Here is a 26,855-nt window from a genome sequence, read left to right as displayed (position 1 = left end):
CAATGGAATATTACTCACCCATAAAGAGACGTGAAATCCTGATACACGCTACAACATGGATGAACCTTGAAAACATGCTGGGTGAAATAAGTCAATCACAAAAGGACAAGTATTATATGATCTCACTTACATGAAACAACAAGAATAGGCAAATGTACAGAAACCAAAGTTTATTTGTGGTTACCCGTTTTTACTTATTGTGATGAAAAATTTATAGGGTCTTTATGATTTGGTAATCCACTTGACAGCAGCAGGTTTTTTTTTTACGGCTGGGTGGTAGTTATACAATATGATTAATGTAATCGGTATCACCAAATTGCACACTCAAAAAATGGTGAACTGGTAAACATTGTTATACATATATATTTTTTTACAATAATAAAAATGTTGTATATACACTATGATTAAATTTTTAAAATAACATAGATGTACATGTGATAAAATTTTAGAGGCAAATTTACCAAAAACTATAACAGTTACATACGAGTGGTAGACTATGGGTAATTTATTTCTCATTCTACTTTACAAACTTTCTAGCATGATGTCATATTCTATAAATTAGTTTTAAAACTAAAAGTGTAGATTAAAAGAATTTTGTGGTAAATCTTATTTTAAAAGTTGAACAACTATCCAATTGTGATACCAACCCAGATCTTTGCAAGCTGGAGTTTATTTAAGTTGGGGCAAACCTGTATCTCAAAGGTTTTACAACCATTAATATTTCCTATTAAAATGAATTTTAAATGTTAACAGTTAGAACAACCCTAAAGTTAATTATGAGTCCCTAGGCAGTGCAAACGATTAACGTGCTCAGCTGCCAACCGAAAGGTTCAAGTCTACCCAGGGGACCTTGGAAGAAAGGCCTGGTGATCTACTTCTAGAAAAATCAATGATTGAAAACCCTGTGGAGCACAGTTCTACTCTGACACACGTGGGGTCGTCATGAGTTGGAACTGACTCACAGGCAACTGGTTGGTTAAAGTTAATGAACAGAAAGTTAATGGACTGAAGGAAAATACCAGTAAACTAGAAAAGGAATCAACTTGCTCGTATGTAACTCCTGGAGCAGTGCTCCGCGCAGAACAGGCTAAAACAGGCATCTGTGACCTTTGTTCTGCACTGAAACCACGCTTCCCTTCTCCTCCCCGCCCACCAGGTATTTGCTTCTCAGGATTTTTGCTAACAGCAATCACACCCTTCCTTGAGCCCTCCGGGCGGACTGAACCCACATTCAGAGAAGCATTCTCTGTCCTCTCCACCCCCCCCAAAAAAAATACGTCCCTAAACACATGCACATAAACACTCATGGCACATCTCTCAGAGCCCCAGGTAGGCTTCCCTGGCCTTTTGATTTGCTAAGGACAACTTTAACAAACAGAAAATGGCCTGCAAGCTTCCTTTATGTTCTGCAAATAGAAAATATACCCAGGTCTATTACACAAATCAGCCCCCCACAGCAACAACTTCTTTATGACCCACCATATCAAGTTTATATCTGAAGACTAACAAAAAAACTGTTGAAGAATTGATCCCTTAAAAACAAATACAAAGATTTCCTTCCTAGGCTTAAAATACTGTCAAATGGTAACAAGTAAAACACCAGTTTACGAGATGAATTAAAGGCCCTGGAGGTGGGAGCCCTCACTACGCAGGGAGATCACTGACTAAATCCTTACACATTGAGTAGACGCTCACTGTCCTCCATGCTGATATTGTTGGTTATTATAATCAAGCGGAAACCCTGGTGGGGTAGTGGTTAAGCGCTACGGCTGCTAACCAAGAGGTCCACAGTTCGAATCCGCCAGGCACTCCTCGGAAACTCTATGGTACAGTTCTACTCTGTCCTATAGGGTCGCTATGAGTCGGAATCGACTCGACGGCAGTGGGTTTTTGGGTATAATCAAGTAGCCAAAGTCATTCAGTCTTGCCACTAACAGATCACGTCTGCTTTTCCCTTCTACTTGCCCAAAGGCCTCTGCTATAAGCTCAGATATAAAATTGAGACTTCTGGAAGAACCCTCAAAGGGAGATTCAGTAAAAACTGTACCAGGCACTCTTTAACTATTAATATTACAGCAAACGGACTCATGTGTGCGGGCTTCTCAGTAGAAGCTGACATCGTTACGACAGACACCTGTCAGTCTCTATTTAACGGATTTAGGATTCTCAAGACTCTTAGCACAGACACAGATGACTTTGTGAAAGCAGACTGCTTAATCCAAGATGAACAAAACAAAAATTAATTTCCTAGGATTAAATAAACTGATTTAATTGTGGTTAGTGTTTTTTTGTGTGTTTTATTTTTAATAAAATTTTAATTAAGGACATTAATATGAGGAAAAAAACTTATCTTTCTTCTTTATCTCTAACCTTCAATTTAACAGGACTTACTTGTATAGATTGGAATGAAACATTCTTTAAATGGGATATTGTTACAACAAAACAAACCTGTTGCTGTCAAGTTGATACCAACTCATGGCAACCCAATTGCAGAGAGTAGAACTGCCCATATTGTTACAACATCCCCCCCGCACACACAAAATTCAGAGGGAAAAAAACCTTAAAACTCATAACATATATTTTAAACTAGGAAATTATCAGAGAAACGTAAAAATAATGATTCGGTAGACTATTATCTACAAACCACACAAAACAATGATTAACTACTACTCGAAGTGCTTTTACCAAGTTCCTTTACTTTTTGCGATCATGTAGTTATTCACTTAGGATCAATGAACATCTATCTTCTTTCCTACAAGATTGAACTGGACAAATCAAATCTGCAACAATAACCAAGACACGAATATCATTTAATTATATATGACAAACCACTATTAAGGACCAAGGACTATGCTTTATAGGTCAGGCAGGGAAAATGCCTACAAACAGTAATATGTTAGTAAACGTTTAACAACCGACTCCCTAAAGAGGAAAAAACAAAATACTGCTTTGTAGCCTTTACCGATTTCTATGGGGTAAATAGGAGCCCCGGCAGTGCGGCGGTTAAAGCACTCAGCTGCTAACCAAAAGGTCCGCAGTTTGAACTCACAAGCTGCTCTGCAGGAGAAAGATGTGGCAGTCTGCTTCGCTTGGGAACCCTACGGGGCAGTTCTACTCTGTTCTACAGAGTGCCTATGAGTTGGAATCAGCTCCACAGCGGTGGGTTGTGGTGTAAATACTCCCTTCATGGCCAAGTTCAACATGACATCATTGTACATGGAGCTGAGAAGCGATGCACAATACCCTTACATAGTATTTCCACCATAAAGATACAATAGATGTAAGTAGCCTCAAGAGCATATATAAAAATAAAATGTTGTACAATACCATATTTTTATGCATGCCTTCCATGTTTGTTTGCCAACCGCACCCTGCCTCTCCCCCCCCAGAGATATTTTTGTGAGCACCACTATGCCAATTTTTTTAGCGGCACTTAAAAAATACCAGGGGGTTGGGGAGGGTATGGTTTGCAAACAAACATAGAAGGCATGCGTTATTTGCGTGAAAATATGGTAATTAGGAAATGATGAGTTTTTAGTATGTATTACCATTATTTCGATATAATTTATTTAATTGTAAGTTATACAATTTAATTTCTAATCATGGCCATTTTTAACATGCAACTCCCAAAATTCCTGCAAATTTAACAGTCAACTCTAATGAGCCGGTATGATCCAGCTCCAGTGCATCACTCACAGAAAACTGGCCTGGAACCTATCCTATGGCTTACGGAAGATCAGCTTTATAAGTAGTGAGGAATTTCTTAGCACGTCTTATGTGGGAGTCCAGACAAAAAGGATACCCTTACAGTTACAGGTCCTACAGGCAAAGCTTCATTCAAGTAATTTAGATGGTTCTTGTTCCTCAGCTCAGTGGAGGAGCTGATAAAGGCAGTAAAATAATTCTGATACACAGAAGTAAATTACAACTGTAAAGGGTTTATAAGTTAACTCTTAAACCAGAAGGCTCTGGTTTTATTCATCTATAACAAGGACGTCTTTATGTATTTTAATACCTCTTAGACACTATGTAAACAAAACCAGTTCAATAAAACAAAACATCAAATGAGTTATACTGAATCAGAAAATCACAAAATAATTTATGAGATCAAATATACATGTTAGAAGGGGGCTTGACCATAAGGAGAAACTATGAAAGCAAAATCAACACTCTGCCAAGCCACCATGATGTGATCCATGTCCCATCCCACAGTCAGGGGGAAACACACTTTGTACCCAGAGACAACAAAACCACACAAACCAGGATTACTCTGTATAAATTTTAACCAGTTGCCATCAAGTTGACTCCTACTCATGGCGACCCCATGTATGTCACAGTAGAACTATACTCCATAGGGTTTTCAATGGGTGATTTTCTTTTGGAAGTAGATTGTCAGATCTATCTTACAAGGCTCCTCTGAGTGGACTCGAACCTCCAACCTTTAAGTTAGCAGCAAGAATTTAATCATTTGTACTACCCAAGGACTCCCTGTTTAATTCTAAAATCCCAGACCCAGTGCCATTGAGTCAATTCCGACTCTCTAGTCCCCAAAATATGAAACCTTGAATCTTTCCTGTAGGTTACCAACTCCCTGTTCAAAACACCTCAATCCTTAACTTTTGTACTGCTGATATGTGACGATATGTCTCAACCTTTGTAAACTCAGTGATTTGGGAATTATTTTTCCCCCATTTAAATATCTGTTGTATTTTTTATTTGATGAGCCTGTCTCTCTAAAGCCTGGATTCTCTTGTAAACCTCTTTACAAGTAAACTTCTTTTCTTTTCTAAATGCTTTTTGTCTCTGAGTCTTTCTTTCACAGTAACTTCTTTATTTGTCCCTGTTTTTTTTTTTTTTTTTTTTTTTTCTTGTCCTATGTAGCTATCTGGAGCCCTGGTGGCGCAGTGGTTAAAAGCTCGGCTGCTAACCAAAAGGTCAGCAGTTTGAATCTACCAGCTGCTCCTTGGGAACCCTATGAGGCAGTTCTACTCTGTCCTATAGGCTCACTATGAGTTGGAATTGACTCGAGAGCAACGGGTTTTGGTTTTTGGTTTTATATAGCTATCTAGGTTCCACTTCCAGTCATGAATAAGTAGCTCCTGTTGGAAAAACCCTGTTGCAGAAAACAACTATAAACTCTGCACAAGGTGTAAAGCAACTATCTGAAGACCCTGGAGAGCAACCAGATGCAGGCAGTTACTGGAGGGGAGTCTATATCTGGAAGAAGGAAAAGTCACTGGGTGTTTCCTATTTTTTATGGCTGTAATTCTGAGGGCAGCGCAAACAGCACTATGCAGGGTGTCTCAGGCCGGGTTCTCTAAAGGAGCAAAACCAGTGATGTGTATATATGCAAATACATACACAGAGAAATTTAATTCAAGGAAATGACCCACACAATTGTGGAGGCTGGCAAGTCCCAAATCTGTGGGTCAGGCACAGGTGGAGGCTTCATCTGACTCACGTGGTTGCAAGGGTGGACAAACCCAAAATCTGCAGATCAGGTGGCAGGCTCCTGGTTCACAGGGTTGTGGGAGCTGGTGAATCCAAAATCTGCAGGTCAGGCTTATGTCCCAAGAATCGGAGGTCAGAAGATCAAAAGACAGATGTGGGATCGAGAGAGCGAAATTTGCCAGAACATCCATACATACTGGATGCAGGCCACACCCCCAAGGAAACTCCCCTTCCACCTGATTGGCTACTCACATCAGATCACAAAATGGAGGATGATTACATAATATCTGCCAAACCACTGAAAATCATGGCCTGGCCACGTTGACACATAACATTAGCCATCACACAGAGCAGCTAAAAGTCAGAATGAAAACTCAAAGTCTTACTAGCTTGAAGAACCAGAGTTTGAGAGAAACACAGCCATTGGAAAGCAAAGCAGGAAATCCTGAAAAGGACAGTGTCAGAAGGAGGAGCCCAAAATTGTATGTATAAATTCTGCCCAAATCTCTGGCTGACCCATGAACCACACATGTGTGAGGCAGACTTCAATTAACCCAGCAGAGTCAGCGAACTTAAAGATAGATAATCAGAAATTATCCAATCTGAAGAGCAGAGAGAAAAGAGACTGAAAAAATTAACAAAGCTTCAGAGACCTAAAGGACATTATCAAAAGATTTAACAGATGTACAATTGGAGTCCCTTAAGGAAAGGAGAAAGAAAATAAGACAGAAAAAACATCTGAAGACAGAAAACTATCTGAAGAAATAGTGCCCAAGCATTTCGCAAAACTGCTATGCCCCCACCTAGACTGCAAGCTCAGTGGGGGCAAAGAATTCTGAGTTATACCTCTTTAGTAGCCCATACAGCACCAGATAAAATCAGGCCACACTGTCGAGGCTCACCTAATGCAGCTTTGTTCATTCATCATCAAAAATTAGTATTTATTGAGTATCTACACTGTGTGAGTCCCTGAGTGGTGCAGTTAATGCACTTGGCTGCTAACCAAAAGGGTGGCAGTTCAAATTCACTCACAGGCACCTCAGAGGAAAGCCCTGTTGATCAACTTCAAAAAAATCAGCCATTAAAAACGCTACAGAGCACGGTTCTTGTCTGACGCACACGTGGTCGCCATGAGTCAGAGCCGATTCAACAGCAGCTGTCACTGTGTGTGAAGTACTCTGAAAGTTGCCAGAGACAAAAAAAATTCATTACTTAACAGTCACTGTGCTTTACAAAGGAATTAAAAAGGAAAAAAAAAAAAAAGTTGCCATCAAGTTGATTCTGATTCATGGTGACCCCATACGCTGCAGAGCAGAATTGTCCTCCATACAGTTTTCAAAGCTGTGACCTTTAGAAAGTAGGTCACCAGGCCTTTCTTCCTAGGGCCACTGGGCGGGTTCAAGCTGCCAACCTTTCAGTTAGTAGTTGAGTGCTTTACCTTTTCTGCCACCCAGGGACTCCAATGAAAGAATCCAAACCAAAAAAACCTATTGCCATCAAGTCGATTTCGACTCATAGCAGGACACAATAGGACAGAGTAGAACTGCTCCACTGGGTTTCCAGAGCTGTATATCTTTACAGAAGCAGGCTGCCACATGTTTCTCCTGCTGAGAGACTGGCGGGTTTGAACTGCTGACCTTTCAGTTAGTACCTGAGCATTTTAACCACTGTGCTACTAGGGCTCCTTAATAAAGGAATAACCAAAAAAACCCAAACCTGTTGCCATCGAGTCGATTCCAACTCATAGCGACCTTATAGGACGGAATGGAACTGCCCCATAGAGCTTCCAAGGAGTACCTGGCAGATTTGAACTGCCGACCCTTTGGTTAGCAGCTGTAGCACTTAACTACTATGCCACCAGGGTTTCCTAATGAACGAATAGGGTTTTGAAAAAGATAGGAAGAAGACGCCCCGTTGTTTCTTTTGAGGAAGGAGAAGGTTTCCGACGGCCTCAGTTTTTCACTCTTTCCTGGGAATTTCATATTGATTTGATTTAAGTTGCTTATGGTGATCCCTGCTGTCTTAGTTATTGAGTGCTGATGTAACAGCAATACCACAAATGGGTGACTTTAACAAACAGACATTTATTCTCTCACAGTTTAGGAGACTAGAAGTTCAAATTCAGGGCGCCGGCTCTAGGGGAAAGCTTTCTTTCTCTATTAGCTCTGGAGGAAGGTCTTTTTCTGTTTTGAGCTTTTTCTCCTGGGTCATCTTCATGTGGCTTAGCATCTCTCTTCCCCCATTCCTGTTTCTCTTCTTCCTTGCTTAATTTGCTTCTTTTATATCTCAAAGGAAATTGACTCAGGACAGTCCCTGTACTAACACTGCCTCATTAACATAACAAAAACCATTTCCAAATGGGATTATCACCACAAGTATTAAAAAACTAAACCTATTGCCATCAAGTAGATTATGACTTATAGTGACCCTAATAGGACAGAGTAGAACTGCCCCATAGGATCTCCAAGGTTGTAAATCTTTTGAGAAGCAGACTACCACATCTTCCTTCCGCAGAACGGCTAGTGGGTTTGAATCGCTGACCTTTGGTTAGCAGCTGAGAACTTAACCACTGTGCCACCAAGGCTCCTTCACCACAAGTATAGGGGTTAGGATTTACAACACATAAATTTGGGGAGGGACATAATTCAATTATGCTAGAAGGAGAACAATGTTGTGAATTCAGAGTGAGAAGGGACTTCATTTATCAGCAGGCCATGGTTTATAGCTGTATCCTTCCAGAGCCCCTTCACAGAACCCAGTTCTCCCCCTTGTTCTTCTAGGCCAAAAGGGGGAGCCTCTTCTATACAATTTTCACTAGTTTTGCTGAAAGTTGGCTGTAGCTGTTAGGCGGAACTTACGTCTTCTGGGCACCTCCAGATGATTAACCATGCACATTTGATAAGCCAGTAAGATACGAGGAAAAACAGCTGGAAAAGACCACTTCTCATTTTGGGGAGTATTATGGACCGAATTGTGCCCCTCTCAAAAAAAATTTTTTTTATAATTTATGTGTTACAAATCCCCCATACCTGTGGTTAAAACCCCATTTGGGAATGGGTTTTCTTTGTTATGTTAATGCGGCAGTATTAGTATAGGGTCTGTCTTGAGTCAATCTCTTTTGAAATATAAAAGGAGCAGATTAAGCAAAGAAAAAAAGCAGAGATGGCAGAAGAGAGATGCCAAGCCACATGAAGATTGCCCAAGAGCAAAAGCTCAAAAGAGATAAACACCTTCCTCCAGAGCTGACAGAGAGAGAAAGCCTTCCCCTAGAGCTGGCACCCTGATTTTGGACTTGTAGCCTCCTAAACTGTGAGAGAATAAATTTCTGTCAAAGCCAGCCGCTTCTGGTTTTACTGTTATAGCAGCACTAGAAAACTATGACAGGGAAAATACATAAAAGTATGCATAACCTCTTCATATCATAGAATAAGACACAGCAACCCTGTGGGGGTGGGGGGAGACAGAATGAAATTGAGACAGCATTCCTTAAAGCACGTCCCTTGGTCTGTTTACAAACTGCCAACGACATCTGTGATTCTAAGAACCAGCAGCCTGTCCCCAAATAAACTCAGCAGAACACCCAGCAGAGATGTACTGATCTGATGTGCTCGTTCCAAGTATTACCATGGATGTAAGGGCATGTCTTTGGGCACGAGGCCCGAACCTTGATACCTGGAGCCAAAAATTTAGTAAATTCCCCTGAAATGTGCTGCTAGGAGTGTTTTCTTTCTGTTATAAAATAGAATTCACCCATAAAGATATAAGCAGGAATTAGATTTTGGTATGTTTACAGGAGCCTCTAAGTTCAGGATGTGACATTTATGAGTTTGGTTATGGATCTGTTACTCACTTGTTACGTGACTTTGGTCAATATTTTAGTCTCTCTGGTGCCTGTTTAACCAGCCAAAAACTGGGGATAGCACTCTTTGCTATCCATTTCTCAGGATTGCTGCATCTGTTATACACATAATGGCTACTGTTTGCCTTACACTGTGCATTAGGCACTATGATAAACACTCTATCTGCATCTGAAGGTGAGAATTATTCAATTTACAGACAATGATACTGAATATCAGAGAGACTCAGCAACTTGGAAAAAGCCACTCCAACTAGCAAGTGGTAGTGCCAGGATTCTACCAGGTGCCTAACACTGTGTCATGCTAGTTTCCTTTTATTCATTAAGCATAGTTGATACAGAAAGAGCACTCCAGGTATATAAAGCACTCAGAAAAAAAAAGAAGAAAACTTGGGCACTGCATTCAAGGAGTGTAAACCTAGATGAGAAATGAGATATGGCCTAAGTCGACCAGAGACTATAAACAAAGCACAAAGTGAAGGCTACAGACTGCACTTAAAGGCTGTACAGAAAACACAAAATGGGAGAGTACTGGAGATGCTTGTGGTACCCCTGGAAATCACTGGAGATTCTCAGTTTTCATATTGTTTGCATCCTAGCCTGGATACTAAACGACCTTAAAGGGAAAGAGTGCCTCACACACATCCCATAAGACCCAAAAACGGTGCTGGGAAAACTGGATTTCCACATGCAAAAGAATTAAGCAGGATCCATATCTCACACCATACGCAAAAGCCAATTCCAATGGATCAAAGGCCTGAATGTGAGAACTAAGAGCATAGAACTCCTAGAAGAAAACCCAGGGGTATGGCTACAGGACCCAGCTTTTAACAGCGGGTTCTTAGGGCACCAGAAGCTCGAGCAACAAAAGACAAAGTAGATAAATATGACCCCATAAAAGTTAAAAACTTTTGTTCAACAGAGGATTTGGCAAGAAAGTGAAGAGGCAACCTGCAGATTGAAAGAAAATCTGTGGTAACTATACATCTGACAAGGGTTTAAAATCTAAAATATATAAAGAACTTAAACAATTTAATAACAAAAAAAAAAAAACACCCAATCAAAAAATGGGCAAAGGACTTGAACAGATATTTCACCAAAGAGGATAAACAAATGGCTAACAAGCACATGAAAAGATGCTCAACATCCTCAGACATTCTAAACCTGCTGCTGTCGAGTCATTTCTTATACACAGTGACCCTATAGGACAGAGTAGAATTGCCCCATAGGGTTGCCAAAACTGAAACCTTTATGGAAGCAGGCTGCCACATCTTTCTCCCCTGAAGCGGCTGGTAGGTTCGAACCACCAATCTTTCGGTTAGCAGCTAAGCACTTAACCACTGCGCAATCAAGGCTCCTTTCATTAATCCTTAAGACAAACCGAAACCAAACCCATTGCCATCAAGTCGATTCCGACTCATTAGCCATTAAAAAAAGCCATTAAAGGGAGATGCAAATCAAAACCACAGTGAGATACCACCTCTCCCCCACTAGAATGGATATGATTAAAAAAATAAAAACAGAAATAACAGGTGTTGATGAGAATGTGAAGAAATTGGAACCCTCATCCATCGTTGGTGGGAATACATAACGGTACAGCCACTGTGGAAACAGACTGACAGTTCCTCAGAAAGCTGAACATAGATCTACCACACGACACAGCAATCCTAATCTTAGGTGTACACCCAAAAGAATTGAAGGCAGGAATACTAACAGAAACCTGTACACCAATGTTCATTGCGGCTTTATTCACAATAGTCAAAATGTGGAAACAATCTAAATGTCCATCGACAGATGAAAGGATAAACAGAATGTGGTATATACATACAATGAAATATTACTCAGCCGTAAAGTGCTGATACATGCCACACATGGGTGAACCTTGACAACATTGCGCTGAATGAAATAAGTCAATCACAAAAAAATAAATAAATAAATAATACTGTGTTTTCCCAGTTACATGAAATAGGCAACTGTACAGAGACCAAAGCCCATTAGTGGTTACCAGGGCTGGGAGGGTGGGGACAAGGAGGAGTCACTGCTTCATGAGCACTGAGTTTCTGTTAACAGTGGTGAAATGATTGGGAAAAGAATAGCAGTGGTAAGAGTTGAACAGCATAATGAATGTAATCACTTAATTATACATGTAAAAATTGTTGAATTGGTAAATGTTCTGTTATATATATTTTTACCACAATAAAAATTAATTAAAAAAAAATCTCAATAGGATAGAAAACAATCCAGTTAAAAAATGGGCAAAGGCATGAACAGACATTTCACAGAACAGGTATATGGGTAACAAATAAGCAGATGAAAAGATGCCCAACACTATTGGCCATTAGGGAAACGCACGGTAAAACTACAATGAGATATCACTACACATTTATCAGAATAACTAAAATAAAAAGTAGCAATAACAGCAAATGCTGGAGAGGATGCGGAAAAACTGGATAACTCACCCGTACACTGCTGGTGGTGCTGTCGTTAGGTGCCGTTAAGTTGGTTCCAACTCATAGTGACCCTATGTACAACAGAACCAAACACTGCCCCATCCTGTACCGCCCTCACAATCCTCACACTCATTGCTACGTTTGAGCTCATTGCTATAGCCACTGTGTCAATTCATCTCATTGAGGGCCTTCCTCTTTTTTGCTGACCCTCTGGTAAGAATGTAAAATTTCAGTTCTTCTATAACTGGAAATGCACTTGCCCTACAACCAAGCAATTGTACCCATGGGCATTTACCCCAGACAAATGAAAACCTATACTCACTCAAAAATCTTTACTTGAATGTTCATCAGAACGTTATTTGTAATACCCCAAAATTAGAAACAACGCCAATGTCCTTCAACGGGTAAATGGTTAAACAAACTGTGTCTTAGTTATCCAGATATCAGAAATACCACAGGTGGATGCCTTTAACTAACAGAAGTTTATTCTCTCACAGTTTAGGAAGCTAGAAGGTCAAATTTAAGGCACCAGCTCCAGGGGGAAGCTTTCTCTCACTCTTTCGGCTCTGGGGGAAGGTCCTTGTCATCAATCTTCCCCTAATCCAGGAGTTTCTCAGCACAGGGACTTCAGGTCCAAAGGACACTCTCCACTCCCAGCTCGTTGTTCTTGGTGGTAGGAGATCCCTCTCCTCTTTGCTTGACTCTCTCTTTTCTATCTCAAAAGAGAATGGTTGAAGATACAACCTAATTCTGTAGATTGAGTCCTGCCTCATTAACATAACTGCCTCTAATCCTGCCTCATTAACTTCATAGAAGTTAGGATTTACAACACATAGGAAAATTATAACAGATCACAAAACGGAGGACAAACCACATAATACTGGAAGTCATGGCCTAGCCAAGTTGACACACATTTTGGGGGGAAACACAATTTAACCCATAACACTGTGGAATACTACTCAGCAATAAAAAGGGACAAACCATTGAATGTGCAACAACTTGGATGGGCCTCAGGGAATTAATGCCGATTTTTTTTTAAAGCCAATCTCAAAAAGCTACAAACTGTATGATACTATATAAATGATCCCACTTACATAACATTCTTCAAATTACAGAAGTATAAGGATGGAGAACAGGTTAGTGGTTGCCAGGGATTATGGGTTGTGGGGACATGGAGTGGGTGTGGCTACAAAGGCACAAGGAAGCCTTGTGGTGGTGGAAGGGTTCTGTATTTTGATTGTGATAGTAGTTACATGAAGCTACACATATGATAAAATTCTATAGAACTATGCACACACAGGGGTCCCTGAGTGGCACAAATGGTAAGCGCTGGACCAACAGCCAAAAAGTTAGCAGTTCAAACCCACCAAGAGGCACTTCGAAAGACAGGCCTGATGTTCTGCTTCCAAAAAGTCACAGCCTTGAAAATCCTATGGAGCAGTTCTACTCTGCATACATGAGGTTACCTTGAGTCGGGACCAATTGGACAGCAACTAACAACAACAATGCACACACACACACACACAAATGAGCACACATATAACTGGTGAAATCTGAACAAACTCTGTGGATTGTACCAATGCCAATTTCCTAGTTTTGATATTGTACTATAGTTAGGCAAGATACTAACACTGAGGGAGGCAGAGTAGAGGGGACAGAGGACCTCCCCGAATGTTTTTTTTGCAACTTCCTCTGAGTCTATAATTATTCCAAAATAAAAAGTTTTTTTTTTAAAGAAAATTGCTTAAAAAAAAAAATAGAGAGAGTGAGGTTAATAATAAATGTATAAGTAAAATCTATGACATCAATAACATAAAAGCCAAGAGTAAAGAAATGGAGGTATACTATTGTAAGGTTCAAGGTTCTTATGCTGTATGTGGAGTGGTATAATATAGTTTGAAGACAGAATGTGATAAGTCAAAGATTATACTATAAGCCCTAAAGTAACTACTTAAAATTACAAAACAAAGAGCTATAGCTAATAATCCAACAAATGAGAACAAGTTAAACCTAACCATAACAATAATCACTACACCCAACAGCAGCAGAATATTCTTTTTTTCAAGCGCGCATGGAACATTTACCAAGATGTTCTCATTAGCCAGAATTACCAGAATAGATCGTATTCTGGACCATAAAGTATATCTCAATAAATTTTAAAGGATTTGACTCATATAAAATATGTTCTATGACCCCAATGGAATTAGATATCAATAACAAAGGTATCTGGAAAATCCCCCAAATACTTGGAAATTAAATAACACATTTCTAAATAACCCAAAAGGTGTCACTTTAAGGACTAAGGTGCACACGACCTAAGCCATGTTGGTTTCAATCACCTCATATACATGCAAAAGCCAGACAATGATTAAGAAAGACCAAAGAAGATTTGATGCCTTTGAATTACATTGTTGGCGAAGAATATTGAATATACCACAGACTGCCAGAAGAACGGACAATGTCTTGGAAGAAGTACACCCAGAATGTTCTTTAGAAGAAAGGATGGCGAGACTTCATCTCACCTACTTTGGACATGTTATCAGGAGGGACCAGTTCCTGGAGAAGGACATCATGCTTGGTAAAGTAGCCAAAAAAAGGGTCAGTGAAAAAGAGGAAGACCCTCAACGAGATAAACTGACACAGTGGCTGCAATAATGAGCTCAAGCATAAGGAACAAGTGTGAGAATGGCCCAGGACGGGGCAGTGTTTCATTCTATTGTACATAGGGTCGCTATGAGTTGGAACTGACTCAATGGCACCTAACAACACCACCAAATAACCCATGGGTCAAAGAAAAAATCAAAAGAGAGATTAGAAAGTATTTTAACTAAATGAAAATGAAAACACAACTTATCAGAATTTGTGGGATGCTGCTAAGGCAGTACTTTGAGGTGAATTTATAACACTAACTGCCTATATCGGAAAAGAAGAAAGGTCTTAAATCAATGACCTCAGCTTCCACCTCAAGAAATTAGAAAAAAGAAAAAGAGCAAATGAAACCAAAGTAAGTAAAACATAGGGAACAATAAAGATTAAAGAGGAAATCAGTGGACTAGAAAACAGAAAATCAATTAAACCAAAAGGTGGTCCTTTGAGAACATCAATATAGTTGATAAGCCTCCAGCCAGATTGATCAGGCAAAAAAAGAGTGAGGATACAAATTGCCAATATCAGGAATGAGAGAGGTGAAATCCCAACAGACTGTGCAGACATTAAACGGAGAATCAGGGAATATTATGAACAACTTTATGCCCGTAAATTTGACAACTTAGTTGAATGGACAATTCTTTGAAAGACACGAACTACCAAAGCTAATTCAAGAAAAAATAAATAGCTTAAATAGACCTATATCTATTAAAAACATTAAATCTGTGGTTTAAAACCGCCCTACAAAGAAAATCCCTAATCCAGAGGGCTTTACTGGTGAATTCTATCAAACTTTTAAGGAAAAAATAATACCAATTCTACACAAAGTCTTTCAGAAAATTGAAGAGGAGGAAACAGTTCCCAACTCATTCTATGAGGCCAGGACTACTCTGATACCAAAACCAAAGACATTACAAGAAAAGAAACTACAGACCAATACTAATCATGAAACTAGATGTAAAAATTCTAAGCAAATTGAATGCAACAATTATTAAGAGGATAATACTTATGACAAGTAGAGTTTGCCCCAAGAATGCAAGGTTGGTTTAACATTTGAAAATTAATCAATGTAAATTCCCACATTAACAAACTAAAACAAAAACCATGTCACTATCTCAACAGATTCAGAAAAAGAATTTGACAGAATCCAAAACCCTTTCATGATTGGGGGCAAAAAAAAAAAAAAAAAAAACACTCAACAAACTAGGAACACAAGAGAATGTCCTCAACCTGATAAACAGCATCTATGAAAAACCTACTGCTAACAACATACTTAATGGTAAAAAGCTGAATACTTTTCCCCTACAATCAGGAACAAGACATGGATGACTACTCTCATTACTTCTCTTCAACATGTACTAGAGGTTCTAGTCAATGCAATCAGGCAAGAAAAAGAAATGAAAGTCAGCCAAATTGGAAAGAAAACAAAATTTATCTTTACTCACAGACAATATGTAGAAAATCTGATGGAATCTCAAAGAAAAAAAAAAAAGCTACAAGAGCTTATAAGTGAGTTTAGCAACTTTGCAGGATACAAGACCAATGTGAAATCAATTGTACTTCTACACACTAGTGACAAATAATAAGAAATCGAAAAAAATTTTAAATACCATTTATAATATCATCAAAAAATACAAAACATCAGGAATAAATATGACAAAATACACCAAAGCCCTGTATACTTGTAAAATGCTGATAGTGGTAATAATAGTAGTAATAGTAGTGCAAGAACCCGTCTAATTTCAGGGAGGATAATACAAATCAAGATCAGCAGCAGCAGCCCAAAGCTGATCCCTATGAGGTGTAGGTCAGACATACCTCCACTTTCCAACCTTTTTACCAGTTCTGACACCAGCCATTCCTCCCACAACACCCTCTACTTCTCTGCTAGGTTTGATAATCCCTTGCAATGGCCACGCAGAACTCACAGACCATACTTACAGTGAAGTGGTTTAGTTAAGGAAGTAACAGGCTACAACTCAGGATCAGGGTCAGGAAGCATGTAAGCAAAGTCTTCCTTCTTCGGTGCAGGACAGCTCTCAGCTCCTCTCGGCCATGAAGGCCTCCTCTCAGTCCTGACAAAACAGGCTCCTCTTGGCCCTACCATTTGTCACCACTGACTCCGCCACATCCAGGAATGGATTACCCGGTAAGTAAAGTAAGCACGGGCTTTCTTGTGCTTACTTACTAATCTGTAGTGCACAATCTGTTTTTCACCACATCAAAGATGTGGTAAAACCCATGTATGATCTTGCGCTACAGATTAGTAAGTAAGCACAAGTATTAATCTGTCCCCACACATGGTCCCTTCTGGGCCTGTCCCTGTCTTCAGTGTTACAGCCCTTGGCCCATGTTATAGCTCTTTTAGGAGGTTCCTTGCCTCCTTTCTCTCTGCTGCTTCTCTCTTCTCTCTTGTCTTTTCTTCTGTTTCCTCCTGCTTCCTGTCTGTCTGCTTCCTTCTGTCTGAAAAGCCTGTGTGGGGTTGGCTGCTTATACCTACAAATCTGTCAATTTCAAGGCATGCCTCTCCCACCTTTGTAAAAAAAAAATAGAGAGATTATTCAAAAACCAAGAAAAGTCTGCAGGGGTCAGCACAACTGGACTAAACCAAAAGCAAAGAAGTTTCCTGAAAAAACTGAACACTTCAAAGGCCAGCGTAGCAGGGGCAGGGGTTTGGGGACCATGGTTTCAGGGGACATCTAAGGCAATTGGCATAATAAAATCTATTAAGAAAACATCCTGCATCCCACTTTGGAGAGTGGCGTCCAGGGTCTGAAATGCTAGCAAGCAGCCATCTAAAATGCGTGAATTGGTCTCAACCCACCAGGAGCAAAGGAGAATGAAGAACACCAAAGACACAAGGTAATTATGAGCCCAAGAGGCAGAAAGGGCCACGTAAAGCAGAGAGTACATTAGCCTGAGACCAGAAAGAACGAGATGGTGCCCTGCTACAACCGATGACTGCCCTGAGAGGGAACACAACAGAGAACCCCTGAGGGAGCAGAAGAGCAGTGGGATGCGTAAATTCTCATAAAAAGACCAGACTTAATGGTCTGACTGAGACTAGAAGGACCCCGGAGGTTGTAGTCCCCAGACCTTCTGTTAGCTCAAGATGGGAACCATTCCCAAAGCCAACTCTTCCAACAGGGATTGGACTGGACTATAGGGTCATTATGAGTCAGAATTGACTCGACGGCACTGGGTTTGGTTTGTTTTTTTTGGTATGGGATAGAAAATGATGCTGGGGAAGAATGAGCTTCTTGGATCAAGTAGACACACGAGACGACTATGTTGGCATCTCCTGTCTGAAGTGGAGATGAGAGGGTAGAGGGGGTCAGAAGCTGGCCGAATGAACACGAAAAGAGAAAGTGGAGGGAAGGAGTATGCTGTCTCATTAGGGTAAGAGCAATGAGGAGTATAGCAAGGTGTTTATAGATTTTTGTATGAGAGTTTGACTTGATTTGTAAATTTTCACTTAAAGCACAATAAAAATTAAAAAAAAAGGATGTTGAGGGAAAAAAGGGAAAGATCTACATCACATGACTCTGACAACCCCCTTTCTAGGCCCGACTCCTGCCCCTGCCAGGGCCACATTTTTTCTAAGCTCATGACCAGGGTTTTGCACAAGCTCCAAATATGCATGTTAAAATGGCAATCAGAGCAGCCTTTCTCTCCCCTCTGAAATCCTGTTGCCCCTCTTCACCCTCACCCATCATATTTAAACAGAAACTGAGAAACACTAGGGCGTGCTTAGGAAACTCTACCTTCATCTCACTCCTAACCTGGGAAAGCCTTCAAATTCAATAACTCAATGAAGAAAGATAGGAGTCCCTGGCTGGTGCAAATGGTTAAGCACTTGACTACCAGTTGAAAGACTGATGGTTCAAACCCACCCAGAGGTGCCTAAGAAAATAGCCCTGGTGATCTGCTTTCAAAAGGTCACAGCCTTGAAAACACCATGGACAGTTCTGCTCTGCGCACATGGGGTCACCATGAGTCAGAATCAACTCAATGTCAACTAACAACACCAAAAAGAAGAAGAAAAACAGCACAAACAGATCTATTTTATTGTGTGCATGGGGTCCTACCAAAAGGTATACCCCACCAGAGATTCAAGTTGTGTTGTTTTTCTGTTCTTTATTAAGAGATATTCCTCCCTATGCCATAGTACAGGAAACACTGGTGGCGTAGTGGTTAACTGCTGCAGCTGTTAACCAAGAGGTTGTCAGTTCAAATCTACCAGGAGCTCCTTGAAAATTCTATGGGGGCAGTTCTACTCTGTCCTACAGGGTCGCTATGAGTTGGAATCGACTTGACGGCAGTGGATTTTTTCATGCCATAGTATTCACGAGGACAGGAAAACACCTGGATATCACTGAGAGTCACTGGATCTGTCAAAGTAGGTATGGCTGTGTATAATAGAAAATCCAGTCATTTACATACGAGGGTTCGTTCTCACTTTTATGGAAGACCTGATACAAGCAGTCAGGAATTGTTTTGGCAGCTCCACGAAGTCATCAGGATCTCAACCTTCTTCTGTCTCCTCTACCATGTGGCTTCCATCCTCAAGGCCACATGGTGTCTGCTGGAGCTCTCTGCTCTGAGCAATAGGAGGAAGGAAGAGAGAAAGGCAAAGGGAGGCACCCTGAATGTCCTGGAAGACAAAAAGCAGTGCTATGCAGAGCAGGTGGTTAGTGGTGGTGGTTAGGTGCCGTCGAGTCAGTTCCAGCTCATAGCAACCCTACACACAACAGAATGAAACACTGCCCGGTCCTGCACCATCTTTACAGTCGTTGTTATGCTTGAGTTCATTGTTGCAGCCACTGTGTTAATCCACCTCGTTGAGGGTCTTCCTCTTTTCCGCTGACCTTGTACTCTGCCAAGCATGATGTCCTTCTCCAGGGACTCATTCCTCCTGACAACATGTCCAAAGTATGTAAGACGCAGTCTCACCATCCTTGCCTCTAAGGAGCATTCTGGTTGCACTTCTTCCGAGACAGATTTGTTCATTCTTTTGGAAGTCCATGGTATATTCAATATTCTTCGCCAACACCACAATTCAAAGGCATCAACTCTTCTTCGGTCTTCCTTATTCATTGTCCAGCTTTCACATGTATATGATGTGATTGAAAATACCATGGCTTGGGTCAGGCGCACCTTAGTCTTCAGGGTGACATCTTTCCTCTTCAACACTCTGAAGAGGTCCTTTGCAGCAGATTTACCCAATGCAATGCGTCTTTTGATTTCTTGACTGCTGCTTCCATGGCTGTTGATTGTAGATCCAAGTAAAATGAAATCCTTGACAACTTCAATCTTTTCTCCGTTTATCATGACCTTCCTCATTGGTCCAGTTGTGAGGGTTTTTGTTTTCTTCATGTTGAGGTGTAATCCATACTGAAGGTTGTGGTCTTTAATCTTCATTAGTAACTGCTTCAAGTCCTTTTCACTTTCAGCAAGCAAGGTTGTGTCACCTGCATAACGCAGGTTGTTAATGCATCTTCCTCCAATCCTGATGCCCCATTCTTTTTCATATAGTCCAGCTTCTCAGATTATTTGTTCAGCATACAGATTAAATAGGTATGGTGAAAGAATACAACCCTGACGCATACCTTCCCTGACTTTAAACAAATCAGTATCCCCTTGTTCTGTCCGAATGACTGCCTCTTGATCTATGCAGAGCAGGTAGCCCCTGGGTAATGCAAACACTCAGTTGTTAACCAAAAGGTTGGAGGTCCAAGTTCACCACAAGGCACCTTGGGAGAAAGTCCTGCGGATTGAGTGCCAAAAAAAATCAGCCACTGAAAACCCTACGGAGCACAGTTCTATTCTGACACACACGAGGTCCCCATGAGTCAGAATCCACTCAATGGCAGCTAGATGGACACAGAAGGGAGAGAGGTGGGTCACCAGCAGGTCAGGTGAATGGTTGTTTGGAGTCGAAGAGGTGGTGGACACTGGAACCAACCCTGGGGGAGCACTTGGGCTGTTTTGCACCCTCATGGGTGCTCCCTGAAGGAGCTGATAACGGACATGGTCTCCGGGTATGAAAACCACATTTTTGTGCATGCTGCTGAGATTTTCCTTTCCCTGAAGAGCTGCTGGGACAGCATGTTTTGGTTCCAACCTTCCAGGACTACATTACAGGTACAGGTGGGACCTCTCCTCCCACCTGTGTGGACCAAACTCAGCACTCTGGAGACTCCCCTGACACTCTGCCCCTGGATACCATGCCTCTTCCCCTGAAGACACTCAGCTGTCCAGTGTTTCTGGGCTACCAGTGTCGAATTGGGTACGTGGGTGGGATCGAGCCAGAGGAGGTTTTGCTGTCCCTGAGCAGATACTTGAAAGTGGTAACATCTCAACGAATTTTTAAAAGTGAGTATGTTATCTTAGAGGGAGCAGTGGGAAAGCAGTAGGAGGTCTCTTCAATACAGGAATGAAACGTTGGTGATCAGCCAGAGAGAGGCACAGAGACGGTAGTCAAAGAGTGGTTGTTGGTTCCTTCAAAGCTGGTTCTCCTGCCAACCAACCACAGGCCACACCCACCCCCAGCCTGGCTCTCTGATGTTAGAACCCAGCTACCATCTGCTTGGAACCCTGTGAGTGGGCTCACCACGCCTGCAGAACTGGACTTCTGATGGCCTCGCACCTGTGAGGCATCAGGGATTGAACGAGCTGTAGCCCCTCCATTTGGAGTCCCTCCATTGAGCATAACCTTGGAAGTGGGCACCCACCCCTGCAGAGTCAATACTGACAGTGGTGCACTGCCTTAGCCTTGTGACCACAAAGGGAGCCGGGAACTGTTCCCAGTTTCCACACTCTGGACACAGGGCGCCCCAAGACTGGCTTCTACTCAGCAGCTGGGCTCCTCCCCAGTCAGCGAACAAGGACAAAGTTAGTCCAGCTGCATGCCACTCCCTCAAAACGTTCAACAGCACTAGAGGAACCTGGACACAAAACCAGGAGAGGGTAGGGGCCCTGGAGGGGGGTGTCCTGGACTGCTGGGCCTCCTGCCCAAGTGGGGTGCTTCAGCTATAATTATTCAAGTACTACATTCTTTTTGTTTAAAATATTTGCAGAGAGAACTAAAGGGTATAAACAAGCCCCTACTCCCCCCGACACCTAGTTATACTCCCTGCTGTTGTCCTTGCTGTATGACATTGAATTAATTCCGACTCATACATAGTTTCTGGTATATCTTTCCAGAAATAATCTCTTCAAGTGTGTCCTGTTGAACGCATTTGCAAGCATTTCATGCATACATAATTAATAATTATTATTAATTTATAAAATACACCTTATTTATATTGAAATTGGACTAGGAAAACTAAAAGCAAAAAAAACACAAACCCATTGCAGTCGAGTCAATTCCAACTAATAGCGACCCTATAAACCAGAGTACAACTGCTCCATGGGGTTTCCAAAGAGTGGCTGGTGAATTGAACTGCTGACCTTTTGGTTAGCAGCCAAGCTCTTAACCACGAGCCGCCAAACCCGTTGCCCTCCAATCGATTCCGAATCATAGCCACTCTACAGGACAGAGCAGAACTCCTCCATAAAGTTTACAAGGAGAACCTGGTGGATTTGAACTGCCGGCATTTTGGTCAGCAGCCCTAGCGCTTAAAAACTAAAAAACAAAAATTTTAAGTGGACGGTCCATCTTTCCAGGGTGCACTATTTAAAATGACCACCAGGTGTCAGAGTTACCAATCGGATTCCCCAAGTTACGACTGGAAAGTTACAAGAAGGGAGAAGTGCTGGGTGGAAATGAGATGGCCAGATTCCTCCCTAAACAGGTTTGGCCCTCTGGCCCTATATTTCATCTGCTTAGCGTTTGGGGGAGGAAATAAGGGGAGCTGGAGGAAAAAAAAAAAACGATTAAATTCTTATAGCATAGATTCCCATTCAGTTGGGTACCCTTTGATCTTTAGAGAGGTTTTGTTAAATTGTACACGTAAAATGTAAAAATGGCTGGGCAGAGTCTGCCCTCCTACAGCTATGTGGCTACTTGTTGAGTCAGACCGTCTCTCCTCCGTCGGGAAGGGCGAACACAAGAGCTATCCCCATTCTTGTTTTAAATGGGAAAACAGGAGGCCTTCCTATTTAACCTTTAACATTACCGCCTAATATTCACTTTCCATTCGACTCTCATATATGTATATACGCCTAATATTCACTTTCCATTCGACTCTCACATATGTATATATTCCTCACCAGGGCTGACCTGGCTGTTGTCCGGAGCTTCTGACCTAGAAAGCATTCGCCCTCCACGCTTGAGAGCAGGGGTGAGACGCCTCCCCGCACCACTTCCAGGCTGTTGTCCCAGGTAGTTCTCCGCTCGGCCTCCACCGGCAGAGTGGGGCCCGAGCGCAGGTGGCCTTGCGGCTCCGCCCACTGGCACCCCACACCCAGCTGCCAGGGGGTCAGATGTGCAGTGGACGGCTCCAGGCGGCAGGCTTCATCCATACCGGCTCACCAACACCGTCCTGGCAGAAGAGAGGACATTGGAGTATTTACAACACAGCCTTGTGCGAGGAGAGGACAACAGCCGTGGCTACAGAATGACCAAACCTCTTCCCTGGGAGGGCACAGCTGGAGTGTCAGAGAGAGAGAAATCCTTACAACACGTCCCAGCTGGCACTTGTCTAGGCTGGTCCCTGGGCCCCAATCTCATTTCTGGGCCGCAGGGCAAGGGAAGAGCTCCAGACCCACTATAAAAACAAAAACCAAACAGGTTGCCGCCAGGGCAACTCCAGCTCATGGCGACTGTGTGTGTGTCAGAGTAGAACTGTGCTCTATAGGGTTTACAATGGCTGAGTTTTCAGAAGCAGATCATCAAGGCTTTCTTTCAAGGTGCCTCTGGGTGGACTTGAATCTCCAACCTTTCAGTTAGCAGCCAAGCACGTTAACTGTTTTTACCACCCAGGGGCTCTTAGACCGACTACGTACTGGGGCTTTTCCAGGATGGAACTTTAAAATGTATAACCACGCCAAGCTTGTGGAAGGGGGTGGTAGGTGCCATGAGGAGAGAGGAGGAAGTAAAGAGTTCAACATTTCATGGACAATATTAAAACCAACCAAACCAAACCCATTGCCACTGAGTTGATTCCAACTCATTGCGACCCTATAGGACAGAGGAGAACTGCCCCATAGGGTTTTCAAGGCTGTAATCTTTACAGAAGACTGCGACATCTTTCTCCCAGAGTGCCTGATGGGTTCGAAACACCAACCTTTTGAGGAGCAGCCAAGTGTTAACCACTGCACTACCAGGGCTCCTTTACAATGTTACTGATATTTAAATCCTACTTGAGACTTGTGATTTCCGTGAATTCCGATGGGCAAATGAAAGCAACCTTTTTATATGAGCTGAATGACCTCATCTACTAAACTAGCACATCCTATATAGGTCACATGAAGCAACAGTAATTACTGCAGTCACTATACACCTTAAATGCTATATACATAATTAAAAATGATGCACCCGTGGTGCCGTGCACATAATAAAAATGGCAGTTGTTATTAAAACATAGGCAGTATTCATATTCAAATGAGACCATGCATTGTTTGATGTTTCATGGTGAGCTACAGGCTGCACATGCCAAATGCTTCATTTAAAAATAGAAAGGGATAAAACAATGTTTATATCCGGATCTATATTAAATGACCATGCCTGGTATAATAACTTGTTGCTTTGATGTTGCCAACACAGGTACGGCAACTGAGGTTTGCTTTTTTTCCAGGTTAGCAATTGAGGGCTTTGTTCCCCCCCCCCGCCCCCCGCATTATCCTGTCAGATACTGTAGGAGGGATGGAACAGGGAGAATCTCTCCTAATACTAACCACCTACCCCTTAGCATTTCATCGGGAATGCTGTCCCTGAGGAGGGTCAGCCAGCCAGCACCACCCTAATCTGCTCTGGACTTATCTAGGTGAGGTCAGCGATGGGCCTCCCCTCTGGGAGTTGATGTCACTGTTGGTGACTCCTGGGTAATCATGGATCCACTTTATTCCTGATGCGTCACAGAGCATCCCAAACCCCCAGGACGTCTTGCTATCAATCACAACTTCTACTTCATTGGGCTATTCAAATACAAGGGTTTTACAAGTCCAAACTTTGCTGGCCAACTTGTACCTGGAGGTCCCGGGGGCTTCTTGGTCCTCTGGGAAAGGAGCAATCAGTGGCAGAGTAGGGGTAGGAGGGGAGGGATTCAGGCTGAGTCCTCTCCCCGAACTGAATCACGTACCTGCTTCCCTGCCCGCTTCAGTTTAATCATGCTTTGGGTCGGTGAGTCAGAGAGGAGGTGGGCGGTTATGTTTGGTTTTGCCATGTGTATGGTATTCTAATGACAAGGGCTCCTCCCTCGACTGAATCCTCCTTCCACAATAGGGTCCCCCTCCAGACATTCAGCCAGGTGAAGGCCCTATTCAGTGGCTGATTTTTCTGATTTTTCCTAAGTAGATGGCCAGGACTTTCTTCCGAGGTGCCTCTGCGTGGACTCGAACCACCAACCTTTCAGTTAGCAGCCAAGTACTTGACCGTTTGCACTCCCCGGGGACTCCAAGGGCCTGGTTCAAAATCTCCAAAGTCTCTTCACTGGTACTAAAGGCTGCTTCCCTTTTGTAAAGCAAGTAAGGAAGCTGTTGATGTGGATACACAAAAATAGAAGGCCTCCTGAATCAGACGGGAGTTTGTTCTCAGAGTGAGGCCAAGCTAGAAACTCGGGCAGGTCACTGACCATAATTAACCCTCCCATGAGGGAAGCCTTCCTCACCTGAAGCGCAGCAGCTTCGGAGGCAGTGACAAATACCTGTGCTTGTCAGAACTCCAGGCCTCGGAACAAGCCTCAGTGAGAAGCAGCAGAAAAGTAAACAGACTACACCAATAGAAACAAGAGAGAACTGGTTCTCCTGCTCTCTGGATGGCTCCTGACATTTTAATTATGTTTGACACCATGTAGCTGAATTATTTTTAACCTTTACAGAGCCTCCTGGCTTTGCAAAAGAATATGAGCTGGTAGAGTTGAAGGATAGCTAGAAGCAGAAATCAGAAAAAAAAAAAATTCACAAGTGGATACGCAAAGGTACTACTCAGAACACTGGAGAGGTAAAGGGTATGTGTGGGGTGTTCCTTGTTTATATTCTATTTCTCAGAATAATAAAATGCATTCCCCTTAAGCAATGTCACTATTCTATCAGCAGATGTCCGAGGAACCTTCAGTTCTGACTTCTCCAGTAGGTCGGTGATTACCAGATCATACTAGAACAGTTCAAGACAATACTGTCTGAAAGTCAATGACGAAGAGATTCTGAACGCACAGTCTTCTGGAGAACTTGACTCAGTATCAAAATAAACTGATCTCACTTTTAAGCTCTGCTATGAGGGGGTGGAAACCCTGGTGGCATAGTGGGTAAGTGCTACAGCTGCTAACCAAAGCGTCAGCAGTTCGAATCCGCCAGGCGCTCCTTGGAAACTCTATGGGGCAGTTCTACTCTGTCCTATAGGGTCGCTATGAGTTGGAATCGACTCGATGGCACTGGGTTTGGTTTTGGGGTTATAGTAGTCCCATCTGGGAATAGGGTTTTCTTTGTTATGTTAATAAAACCATATAAATCTAGAGTGTGTTCTAAACAGAATCACTTCTGAGTTATAAAAAGAGGAGATCAGATAAAGGAGTGAGCACAACCAGAGGGAAGATAGAGCTGGAGATCACTGGGAACCAAGGAACAATGGGACTGAAGAAGCTGTGATAAGGAACTTTCCCCAGAGCCAACACAGAGAGAGCTTTCCCCTACAGCTGGTGCCCTGAATTCAGGCTTCCAGCCCCCTAAACTGTGAGAAAATAAATATCCGTTCCCTAAAGCCATCCGTTTGTGGTATTTCTGTTACAGCAGTGCTAAGACACTAAGACACTCTCCATGCTAGGAAAATCTCTTTTCAAAACTTGGGAAAGCTTGTATGCAAAGTTCTTCTGATTGTGGTGTTATAGCTCAGCACAAGTGTTGACAACTTCAGCGCCTACAGGTGCCAAACAGCTTTGTTTCATATCATCTTGAGCTATAGGCTTTTTGGCCCTAAAACACTTTACTTTTTAAATATCCATTCTTCTTGAAGTACAGACCACTTCTTGGCTGTAAGAAATCATTTGCTTTCCTCTTCATTCTACTATTATCAGGAATACAACAGTGCCAGTTTGACCATGAATAGCAACTGGCAGTCAACCAACCTGGAAGGCAAGAGGGTGTAGTGGAGACTACGGAGAACTAGAGAGCACCTAACCTATATATAGGCAGGAGCCACTGTTAACACCAAGAGTTTGCCTTGCAGAAGTGTAAGCCCAGTCTTTCAGAAGAAACCAGAAATCTAGATTGCTATGTGTGATTTCCCAATTTCAAAATATGGACAATTAGTTTAAAATAAAAAAGTCATTAGTTCATTTGTAGGTCACCACTTT

The 26,855-nt window shown here is 42.2% G+C and overlaps 1 long non-coding RNA gene across 5 annotated transcripts in view; it reads right to left on the bottom strand.

Moving 5' to 3' along the window:
- Positions 1–26,855, bottom strand: part of LOC126066792 (uncharacterized) — a 186,045-nt gene that overhangs the window by 133,692 nt on the left and 25,498 nt on the right. For 4 of the 5 annotated variants that reach the window (XR_007515256.1, XR_007515259.1, XR_007515258.1 and 1 more), the window contains exon 3: positions 22,628–22,889. This is a non-coding gene — a long non-coding RNA (uncharacterized LOC126066792). Of the gene's footprint in view, positions 1–22,617; positions 22,890–26,855 lie in introns of all 5 variants that reach the window. The other variant, XR_007515257.1, reaches the window with a different exon arrangement.

The sequence above is a fragment of the Elephas maximus genome, chromosome 24, assembly GCF_024166365.1.
Source record: "Elephas maximus indicus isolate mEleMax1 chromosome 24, mEleMax1 primary haplotype, whole genome shotgun sequence".
In the NCBI taxonomy this organism is placed as follows: Eukaryota; Metazoa; Chordata; class Mammalia; order Proboscidea; family Elephantidae; genus Elephas; species Elephas maximus.
Note: the sequence above shows the minus strand (reverse complement) of the source record. Positions and strands in the feature narration are given on the sequence as shown.